The sequence below is a fragment of the Melitaea cinxia genome, chromosome 14, assembly GCF_905220565.1.
Source record: "Melitaea cinxia chromosome 14, ilMelCinx1.1, whole genome shotgun sequence".
Classification (NCBI taxonomy): domain Eukaryota; kingdom Metazoa; phylum Arthropoda; class Insecta; order Lepidoptera; family Nymphalidae; genus Melitaea; species Melitaea cinxia.
The window spans coordinates 16,221,544-16,233,724 of NC_059407.1; positions in this window are offsets into that span (position 1 = coordinate 16,221,544).

The following is a 12,181-nucleotide window of genomic DNA, read 5'->3' on the forward strand; positions in this document are numbered from 1 at the left end:
TATTTAAAGCAGGCATTGAGATGCCTACAGGATCAGACAACACTATTAGGTTAAGTATGTTAATTTATTTTGTTAGAATAAGATGTGGAATACTTTCTCAGTTTATTCGATAGTTGCAAGACCCCAATATTTTCTGTATCAGTCAAACAATCAATATCCATTTGTTTTATTTTTTCCCCAATAAATTAACAGTAATCGGTCACACACGAGGTCAGTAATTCTATCACACGATTGGGTGCCCCTGGGCAATTTACGACCATTCCAAAATCTCAATATATCTTGTGGACATTGAGTAATTGGAAGAAGAGGAAAGAAGGAAATAAAGGGTAGGCGAAAAAAAAATGTAATGAAAGAGAGGGAACTTTTATTTATGTTTATACACATACTAACAGATATACTGTTTAAATAAATCACTACTAATATTATAAACGTAAAGTTTGTTTGTTACGCTTTCACGCGAAAACTACTTTACCGATCATCATGACTTGTACACATATTCTTGAAGGTATTAGTAGTAGCATAGGATACTTCTTACTCCATAAATTAAGGAAGTGTTTTTTTATTTATTCCTTATAATATTATGTGTATATCAACGATACGATAACGATTCAGCCTGTAACATTCCACTCCTGGGCATAGGCCTCTTTCTTCGTGTAGTAGAAGGTGTTCATTAAAATAAGCGTTTAATTTCATTGAAACGAGAAAGACTTTCTGAAGTAAAAAAAACTCATTTTATTTTTCAATATAACGCACACTTTTGGCGCTATATTAAACGAAATCGAAAAACAGAATTCCCTTAAGTATTTAAATAGACATTTTTAATCTTTTTTACTGCATGTCTGTGCGTCAATTCGTCTAGCTCTCCCGTAATAAACCACGTTCGCTTTTCCGGGTTTGCGCAGCGCGAGCGCAGGGAAAAGTTTAGTCGTTCGCGAGACGTCGGACGAGTAGGACGCGTTGTGTGAAGAATGTATCGCCGCCGCTACCGCACCACACTCGGCCTCGGCCTGGGGTCATCATTCTCATCTACATTTTCAACTACCCTCTCGTTTTCATCGCGCACTTCTACTATAGATTCTGTGCGATCGGATGCGCGTGCGACGGCGGCTAAGCTCAAATCGAAGTATGAAAATGCCGGCACTGCACAAGGTCTGTGTGTGCGTGTGTTGTGTTGTGTTTGAGCTAATGACTTCTAACTGTAGACTATTTGTTAAAATTTGTTACATCAAAATAAGAATTTTTAATTGAAATATATCTAAAAATTACGATTTAAAATTTATCACTTTACAATGTAACATAAGTAACTTACTAATAATTTATTTTTACTACACGTAATATTGATTCTTACATTAAATTCAGTTTTTTTTAAGCGGTCATTTGTTTCTACTTATACTTAATTGAGTAGTATTAACAAAACTTAAGCTTTACATGTTTTAGTATAAAAATAAACGCCTCACATTCAACGAAGGTACTAAATATATTTTTGAATTACAATAATTTTGTTACTATGAGCCCTTCATAAATCATTTGGACATGTTACGCGTAGGGCGAAAACCCTTGCCGAGATAATGCTTGTAATTTTTATTGCTAGGTGTAGGTGTTACTTATTCTGGACATTAAAATGGAGGCTTGAAATATTGTGATTTTTGTTTGCCGTAAGCTCATATAATCTTGCTAGTTATATATGTATTTACTTCGCACTTACGCTTGAGAAATACGTAGGCCCCGTTTAACCAATTGATGAGCTATCCGATGTATAGCGCTATATACGCCTATTATTTATTAACGCTATTTAACGGATAAAAGTTTTAGAATACATTTTTCGTTTTCTTCATTAAACTACTCATTCGGCCAGAGATTATTATTTGCAACCTGGGAGTCCCAAAAGTTGTAGTTTAATAGTAGGTTTAAGAAAAGGTAAGACAGACCCTGTTGGACTCCGTTTTCTCGTGCTGATGAATCCTATCAGTAACTTAAGTGTAAAATAAACTTTCGTAAGTTTTGATTATCCGGGTGTACGGAAAAACTTATTAGAGATTATGTTTGCAGTCTTAGACATAAAAAAATGATTAGTAAAATATTGATGTGTGAATAATAATAAAATTGATGAAAACGTTATATTATAATATGAAACGTTATTATGGTAACTCGTAACCGTACGTAACATTTTCGCAGTGATCGCTTAGAAAATTCTGGTAAGTAGTCTAGACCGTTAAACTGCATAGATCATTCTTCGAGAATTCTTTGTGAGGCCGAACAATGTACGACCCAGAGAGGTTTCGATCGAAGCGGGTTCCATGCGAGGATGCTAAGTCGCGGTGACTTTATTACGTGGTTTCATGGCTGCTTGATTTTTACGATTATTTGGTTTTATTTGTTTCTGTTTTACCTTTACCTGTGTGACTAACTTTATCTTGCGGTTCCAGTTGCGCTATTTCTGACCCAGTGGTAATGTTGGGACGGAAGAATTCTGTGCCATATTTTGGATTATCTAAGTGTATATTATAATATTTGAAATAGTAAAAATGACGATTCGTCGGTGCTTTTAAGGCCTATTTGAATCAAGTTATTTTGATTTGATTTTGCGTGATAAAATAAGAAAAATTCATCCTTATATACTCGCAAACTCGATTTAAGAATATTACGTTTATTAATTTTAACGAGCGTTGTAACTAGTGACCCCATCAGGTGGACCACCGTATTCTTTTTTGCCACTTGCTTTGCTCTTTAGTTTGCGCTTTATCGATTTTAGGCTATGCTTGTTGTTATTTGAGGAGTTAGCTGGTGAATGTGTGACGAGAGCGTTGCAAAAAGTGTGATCGGGTGAAGTGAACGGAAGTTGAGAGGGAGATATAAGTTAGTGAAGATAGAAAGGGAGAGAGAGTTACGTTTCGTTAATTTTACTTCTTGTTTAATTTCTCTATTAACTTTATTTATTTTACAAACATCCCAACGGCGATGTTAATCGATGTTGCTATAATTTTAACTTTAGACGTTTCGAAGTGATTTGCATTTCGACTGCGGGCGCTTTGACTCGTGCAGCGGTAGTTAACTGGGACGGTTAGCCAGAACTGTTCGATTCATTTAGTTCCGATTTGGGGCCTAAGAAATGTTTCAGTAATACATTTATAAAGTTACCGAATTTCCTTGTACTATCAAATAGTTCGATAACAGAGGATACAAGGATATTATAATTCTGAATATTCGGTGGAACGTTCTAGTGTGCGCGGATGAAACCGTTAGTCACAACTAGTTAAATATAAATCGTGAGTTTCTCTTAATTGTAATGGTAGAATTTAAGTAAAATAAAATTTACTTTTCAGTAAAGAAAGTAAGGATTGGTCATTCCACTTGAGTCGTGTAAAGTAAGATTTTATTTATATCCATTTAACCGTTCACATATTACTCGAATATTTTTTTCAAAGCTTTGACTATATTCAGCTTTGAGTTTTAAAGAGTTTTTAATACTGTGACCTGGTTTTAACATAAGGTAAAAAGCAGACTTTAAATTTAATTTATTTTAAACCGTATACGAATAAAAATAAAATCGATAAATATATTTAAAAAAAAATGAAAACGCAAACGCTTGTTTACTGTGTTCGATTGTTCGTCGAAGGCTTTAGGAGTATTGATGCGGTATCAAATATTAACGTAACAGATAATTGAGCTTTTAGTTTAAAATGTTTGCGAGGCGGCTAACCGGCGGCGGTGTGAGGCGGTCTAGGATTTTAGGTCACCGGGAAACTGGAGCGTGGGAGTTCTATTCACGACTGATCCGCTTCGTATTTCACAACTTTAGCTGGATACGGTGTTTACAAATAATTTACACGGTCCGTGATGTGTGTTAGTAGTCGTCGCTTCGGTATTGAAGTTAATCGTCGGGAAAATTGTGATTTTTATCAACGTTTCATATTCGTTATCTTGCAGAGCGCTCTGGGTTAATTTTCTGTGACATATATTTTTGAGCAGACTGGATTAATTACCAAGAAAAAGGCAGGGGAAAAATGCTTTGTATACGTATGTGATGACATCTTCGTCCATTACTGTCACTGGGAACGTGTGGGAATTATATATATTTGTTGACATCACAGTTACAGACGAACACAAACAACTACATCATATATGCATAAGTATTCATATGAAATGATGAGAAAGAGAAGAAAAGAAGTAATAAAAACCATACAAAAAATCAGTCAATAGTACTAATACACCAATATTCTATGGATGTACGGATTCGAAAAAAAACTATTTTTATTTTATTTTTTTAATTTTAAAAGTGCACTTTTAGAATAGTGCTTTACATCTTTCGGTGGAGCGGTGTTGTGAAACTGAGATTACTTTAAATTTTGCATCGCTCGCTTCAGCCATTAACATCCCACTGCTGGGCATAGGCCTCTTTCCCCATGTAGCTGAAGGATCAGAGCTGAATCCACCACGCTGCTCCAATGCGGGTTGGCGGATATATTCCCCACTATGAGTAACGATCGCTATCAGGTGCAGATGATAACAACTGGGACCGAGGCACGGTGGGGGGACCCACAAGGACTACACAAACCCAGACCACGGTGAACATCTGTATGGCTAATGAAAATGTTTTTCCTGTGTGGGGATCGAACCCGCGACCGCTAACGCAAAGCCACAAACCAGTGCTGTGACCGTTGCGCTAACGCGTCGTCAATTTTGCATACGTTAGATAAATGATCGGATGTATGGAAGATGATTAGATAATTGATAATTTAAAATTAATCACGTTCATAGCTTTTGAAATTTCTCTAATTACTGCGTCAACGTCGAACTAACGTAATGCATACCACTAAAAACGGAAGAAGTGGGCGAGATGCTTCCGTATCCTTCTAGATTGTTTCTATGTTACGAAATATTTGTTTTGTAAAATATAACAAGCCTGCTTCCGATTGCGTGTGTTTGTATGAAAATGTTACTTTGAAATGGAAATATTACTAAGCTAAAATGCATTAGAATTTTTTTTTAATTTAAAATAATTGATATCTGTGATTAATATCGTCTGCGAAATTATTGATTAGAATCTCTGTCTTGATTATAATAATATCTCAGTACTTGTAATCCGTTGAATTCAATATGTTATGGTTTGAGGTCTATTCGAGTGTTCCCACCATTTACCCGTGGCGGGTTATTAGAAATTAAATAATTTCTATTTTAAAAATAGTTAGATATTTCATACAGATATATTTTTTAGATATTTCAACGTTCTTGGACCGTAGGTATATATGCAATTTGATGTTTATCAGTTACGATGACAGACTTATCATAAATAACAAAATCATCATCATCATCATCATCATCATCATCATCCTCATTTCAGCTTATCCACTGCAGGACATAGACCTCCACAAATTCGCGCCAAAAATGGAGTGAACCTATGTGTGTTGCCCATAGTCACCACGCTGGGTTGGTGACCGCAGTTTATAAAATATCTTCGCGAAAAACAGCCTAACTTGAATATTATAAACTTTAAATTTAGCAACAAATTTTATTAATCAGTATTATTATTATCGTAACAACCTAACGGTAAATAGTTTATATATTTGCCAAGTACCTATAACTATTAAAGTGTATTATGTAAGTTGAGTAGAAGTTATGCTTGGGTCTTTAGCAGTAGCCAGGTCAGTGCGGTTGCGCAGTGCGGTTGGAGACGGACGCGCACAGTTTTGGAATTCTGGACGATTTTTTTGCCGCAAAGTGCTTTAATACAGCGTGTATCATCATCATAAGTGTCGTTGTTTTCTAACTATTACATTTTCTATACTTTTATAATGAAAAGTTTTAACAGAAACCTCTATAGGACGAAATCCTTTGTCCGATGTCCGAAAACAGCACATAATCACAAACGCCCAAATATCGACAAATATCTGTATGATTTGTATAAATACTTTTCCTCCAGCAGTGACATAATACACGAAAAAAGCAGCCAATAGCTATGATCCACCCATTTGTAAAAAAAATTCTACCTCCCAAAACGTATGCGATATTATTCCATTACTAATATATGAACCGCACAGCAAGTTTGCTACAGTATTTGCCAGTTCTTACACTACGTGCAAACTACAGGTCCTTAACAAGGGCTCTCGCATCTCGGCCGCAATAATTGGTCGCAATAATCGTCTAGCCCGTCCATCCCTTGTAATTACACCGCTCTGAATTTAACGACTGTGGATGATGATGCGTACGAGTAATGTATTTAAGTGGCATAGAAACGTGTACTTTGTGTTGTACTGCTACAAATGTCTGTTTTAATGTTTGGAAAGAAATAGTTATAGATTTTTTATTTATAAGGATGGTCTCAAGTGGTGGGGTTATATATTTGGATAATATTTACACGTTAATAGTATACAGTTGCAACTGAGGTAGGGCACAGCAGGAATTTCCTGCTCAAAATCTGGAGCAGCCCGACTGGGGTAGTATCTCGACCTTACAGAAGATCACAGCTAAATAATACTGTTTTCAAGCAGTATTGTGTTCCTGTTGGTGAGTAAGGTGACCAGAGCTCCTGGGAGGGATTGGGGATTGGGTCGGCAACGCGCTTGCGATGCTTCTGGTGTTGCAGGCGTCTATGAGCTACGGTAATCGCTTACCATCAGGTGAGCCGTACGCTTGTTTGCCAACCTAGTGGTATAAAAAAAAAGCTCTTCTATGTGTAAAATCGAGTTAAGATATGTATTTTTAGACACGTGAAACAGAAGGTTTCCCGAAGAAACCTATAGCTACCCTAGCGTTTTTTTTTACATTCTTAAATTAAAAGTCGGAAGGTTAATGTGACGATGATAAGAAAGTTGATCTAACCAAGCGCTGGTACTGTACGAGTAAATGTTGGACTTGTTTGGTCCAAGCAAGCTTAATGTTAGTAGTTTGTAGTTTGTTTTGATCCTGCAGATGGCGTGTTCCGCAGTTGTGGCGCTTGTCGCTAATTTATTAGAATAGTTTATTTTGTTTATATTTTTGGCCATTTACCTCATAAATTGACTTAGTCCACGACATACAGCTATAATCACAGGTATATCACTTCATTACATAGTATAAAATAAAGTCGCTTCCCGCTGTCTGTATGCTTAGATCTTTAAAACTACGCTACGGATTTTTATGCGGTTTTCTTTAGTAAATAGAGTGATTCAAGAGGAAGGTTTATAATGTATAATACATGTATAAGATAGTAGAGGAACACTGATAGTTTTAGAGGTTTCCAATGTGATGTCGTAAATAAACCTTTTTTTGCGCTTACATTGCAAATATTCACTTTACATTTTACTAGCGACCCGCCCCGGCTTCGCACGGGTGCAATGCTGATACTAAATATACTACAGAATGTATTTATTTATAGTGTGAAGCTAGCTTATGACATGGTTATTAACATAATACATCAACATTCAAATATGCTTAGTTAGATTTCACATTGTTACACAATGCGCTGAAGAAATAAAGGTTCACTGCTCGTTCCCCGTAGGTGATAGCGTGATAATATGTAGCCTATATGTTGACCCGACTTCTTAATAATATTCGTGCCAAATTTGAAGTAAATTCATGCAGTACTTTTTGAGTTTATCCCGGACATACATATAGACAAACAGACAAAAATTCTAAAAACCATATTTTTGGCTTCGGTATCGAATGTAGATTACACCCCAAGTATTCTTTAAAAAAAATATTCAATGTACAGTTTTGACTTTCCTACCATTTTATTATATGTATAGATATTTAGTATCAGCATTGCACCCGTGCGAAGCCGGTGCGAGTCGCTAGTGCGGTATATTACGTAATAACGTTAGACTAACTAGACGTAATCTCTACGTGTTTTATGTTTGTTGACGTCTTAAACATTGTCCAATAAAGATCCACGGCGTAGTAAATAATATTAATGTTCACGACTTTATAAATTTTATACTTAAACTAGCTGACCCGGCAAACGTTGTCTTGCCGCTAAACGCTATTTAAAAATAGGGGTTGATGGTAGAGGGTTGAAAATTTAGGGTTGTATGTATTTTTTAATGTTGTATCATAAAAAAATAGAAATTAAAAATTTCGTCTAAAAAATAAAAAAATAAAATTTAGGGGTGGACTACCCCTAACATTTAGGGGGATGAAAAATAAATGTTGGCCGATTCTCATAGATACCGGATAAGCACAAAAAATTTCATCAAAATCGGTCAAGCCGTTTCGGAGGAGTATGGCAACGAAAACTGTGACACGAGAATTTTATATATTAGATAAGACGCAAAATTTTATAGATGAGGTATAACGATACCTAGATCTAGTTGTAGAACTGACACGGCAAAATATGTTCCTTGCGGGAACATCTTTTCTCGTGAATATAATTGGCCAACTGGGTTTCCACTTTTCTGCACCGTGGCTTATATTGTTTACCGCATTTGTGAAAAATAATGCTCGTTATTTTTTTATTATATTTTTCTTATTTCATATTATAGAGGTATTAATTATGTTTTTTTTTTTCAATTATTTATTTATACAACTGTGTCGACAAAATGCGTACGGCTCACCTGATGGTGAACGATTACCGTAGCTTATAGACGCCGGCAATACCAGAACCATCAAGCGCGTTGCCGCCCCTATCCCCGATCCTGCCCAAGAGCTCTCTACCTTATTCACCATAAGAACACTGCTTGAAAGCTATTATTTAGCTGTGATATTCTGTAAGGTCGAGGTAATTCCTCATTCTGGCTACTCCGGATTTTGAATAGGATATTTCTTGCTGTGCCCTGCAGACTGCTTATTTATTTTATTTATTTATTTACTCTTTATTGTACAGCACAATATGCAAATATAAAATAATAATAATACAGGCAACTTAAGAATGTGTAGTACAAGAGGCGGTCTTATGGCTAGTTAGCCATTTCTTCCAGACAACCCGAACTAGGATTGAATACTATTTATTTGAAGATCGGGTAGGTGATGCAGTTACATTGTAATAAACTTACATACAAATATCTACACATTAATACTTACAAGCAATACATATACGTTTGAATAATATAATATAATAAACTAATAAATATAACAACAGTATCTCATAGCACTTACAATCAATTTCGCCATAAATAAATAAAAATAATAAACATTTATAAATACAATAAATAAATAAATTTAATTGGAATCGCCCTCAGTATTAAGATAATGTATTTTAACTAATCTTTTGAACGTTGGGAGTGATTTAGCTTCTTTGATACTTACCTAGTTAAATAAAAAAAGTTACACTATCTCTGGAATTGAATTTACGGAAATTGTTGTGTGAACTAACAGATTTTGTGTAAAACTGCCTAATAAAATTAGGGTTATTAAAATTAAGAGCATCGACGTCAATGATTCTATCTATTAACAAACGCCTTCCTGCTCTATCTAGTTAAATTACGAGAGACATGCTTTAAGTGGTATGAATAATATATTCGTGGAAGCAATTAAGTCATTTATTATTGTAAATTTGACAATTTGGCTGACCGCTCTTCGGGTGTAACGCAAGGAAATCGGTCCGCATATTGTGAAACATTTAATGATGTTCAAATGTCGTCTACACAAATAAATGAAATTGGAGTGTCTGTTTGTAACATTAGAATAATCGCTTTTTACTAAATGCATATGGATGTACACGGTACATATATTAAAATAACATTTTTTCAATTTTTCTCTCTCTGTTTGTTCCGGCTAATTTGAAACGGCCGGGCCGATTTTAATGAGACTTTTACTGGCAGATAGCTAATTTAATAAAGAGTAGCTTAGACTACATTTATTTTAGAAATATTTTTATTTTAAACAATAACTTTTATGTTAAATTCCACGTAGACGAAGTCGCGGGCACAGCTAGTCTTCAATAAGATTACGAGTGCATCCAGCACGGTTGATGCTATCGTAAATGTAAATTTTAATAAGTCACTATTAGTTATTTCATGTGGGTAATATAAAAATAATTTATCGTTCTGGAAATTTTCTATTTTCCGCTCGTGTGATCGTCGCTGACGTTATATCTTGTTTTGTATTTATTTCGTGACCTTTAATGCGTTTGACGTTTAATTCAGTTTGGAAATCGAGCGTGTATGTTGGTTTTTCGTTTACCTAAAAGTAGATCACACCGGGAGAAATCCAGCTCCAGAATCTGAAGCAGCCCGACTGGAAAAGTACCTTGTCCTTACAGAAGATCGCGACTAAATTATATTGCTTTCAAGTAGTGATATGTTCCTGTGGTGAGTAAGGTGACAAGATCTCCAGAGTAGCTAGGGTCGGCTTTGCGATTGCGATACTTCTGGTATTGCAGGCGTCTATAAGTTACGGTAATCGCGTATCATCAGCTGAGCCGTGCGCTTTCTGGCCGACCTAGTTGTACAAAATAAAAACTGATTTTTTGATGAAATTGTTGGCGTTATTGTCTTTGATTTAAAAGTAAATGTGTTGATTGGCACATGTCTTTGATTTGTTAGAATTTGTTAGTTTGACCCATTTTCTTTATAAAATTGACGTGTGAATGATCGCCAAGACTAAAGTCGTCGCTTACGTGCCAAAATCAGGCCTAGTCAAAATGGCAGGAATTTTACAGAACGTATAAACGAGCAGTAAGTTAAATTTAGCTTCTGTATCTAATTTGCATGTAAATGTCCGTTATTTAAAATTTTCCGGATAATCGTTGTCCTCGTATCGTGTCTCTAAAATCTCTTTAGGAATTATTTTAAGATTAGTAAAGAACAATAGACGTCTTTAGGTTTAAAAGAAGTTACGGGCGATTTGTCCGTATTCGTTTTTAAAAATGTATAACTTAACTTTATATATATTTTTTGGTTTTATCTCGAAGTTGTATTAAATAATTGTGTTTGCTCGCAAACTAAAAAAATACAGCTTTAATTACGTCGACAAGTAATAGGTAAAACGTTGGGACACGAACAAGTAGTTAAGTAGTATTACTCAAAAAGTAGTCGTCAGATCGCGATCAAATTTAAATGAAACCATATGAAAAGCATTAGCTTTCGATTAAAGTAAAAATCATCAAAATCGATAAACCCAATGAAAAGTTATGTGGTATAATACAATGTAGGTCGACGAAAAAATAGTCAAGTAAATACGCATTATTAGATATAACTCAAAAAAGTACTGGATCTGAATTAAAGTTTAATCTAAAAAAAATTTAATAGCAAAAAAAAATTATAATAATAATAAAAAATTTGTATATCGAATCCTTTCTGGAAGTCGGTTAAGAAGTACAATGAAATTCACGGAAATTTAATGATTAAAATATTAAAATAACTTGTTATAATTTCTGTGCTAACTATTGCAGATTTTTTTTGTTAGTTAGTGCATGCGGTCTTAACGGTTTTTAGCATAAAACTTTTTTCGACTTTTAAAAATTTCATACGGGCCTGTCATTTTTCAGCCTTGCTGAAAAAGCCCCCAAATTAAAATGGCTAATGAGAGGTTAATTTGTCTGAATTTTATTTTTATTTTTATAGACCTACTACTATACGCATAGTGATCCATCCGTAGACGAGCAACTTTATCGACAATTTCAGTAACAAAGAATAAAAAATAAACAGATAAGTATAAAAAAATAGTTATCGTGCTTATAAAGCGTGTCATGCTTACATGCATTTTAATTACATTATAAACGTTATTATCGTTGTAATTATACTTAAAACTGTTATTAGGTCTTTTATATTTTTACTTCTTTTACTAGTTAAGCTAATCGCTCCGAATTAATTTTTTTTGTTACCTTTTTTGTTATTTTTTTTTTTTGTTTTAGTTTTCGTTCTTCGGACTTTGAGAGTAGTTTTAAAAGTACGTGCGTGCAAAAGTTTTTCGTCCAGAAAGGTGGAGCGAACGTGTGAATTGCATTGGCCCAATACTTTTGCACACTGACGAAAGTTATTTCCCCTGGTATAAGTATAATACGGCTAATAAAAATATTTTATACTTTGTTGTCTATATTTCAACAATCCCAAGTGACTCAAATAAAGAACGAGTTGAAAAATATAATATTTGATTAATTGCATTGAAAAAATAGGGTAACATTCATAAAAAAAATACAACCGCATTAAGAAGCTCCTCCTCTTTTTGAAAGACGAGTAAAACGACGGAAAATAAAATAACAAAATAAATTAAACATTTTTATATAACTAAAAAAAAATTACTATTTTCTAGACTTGGAAATTGGAAT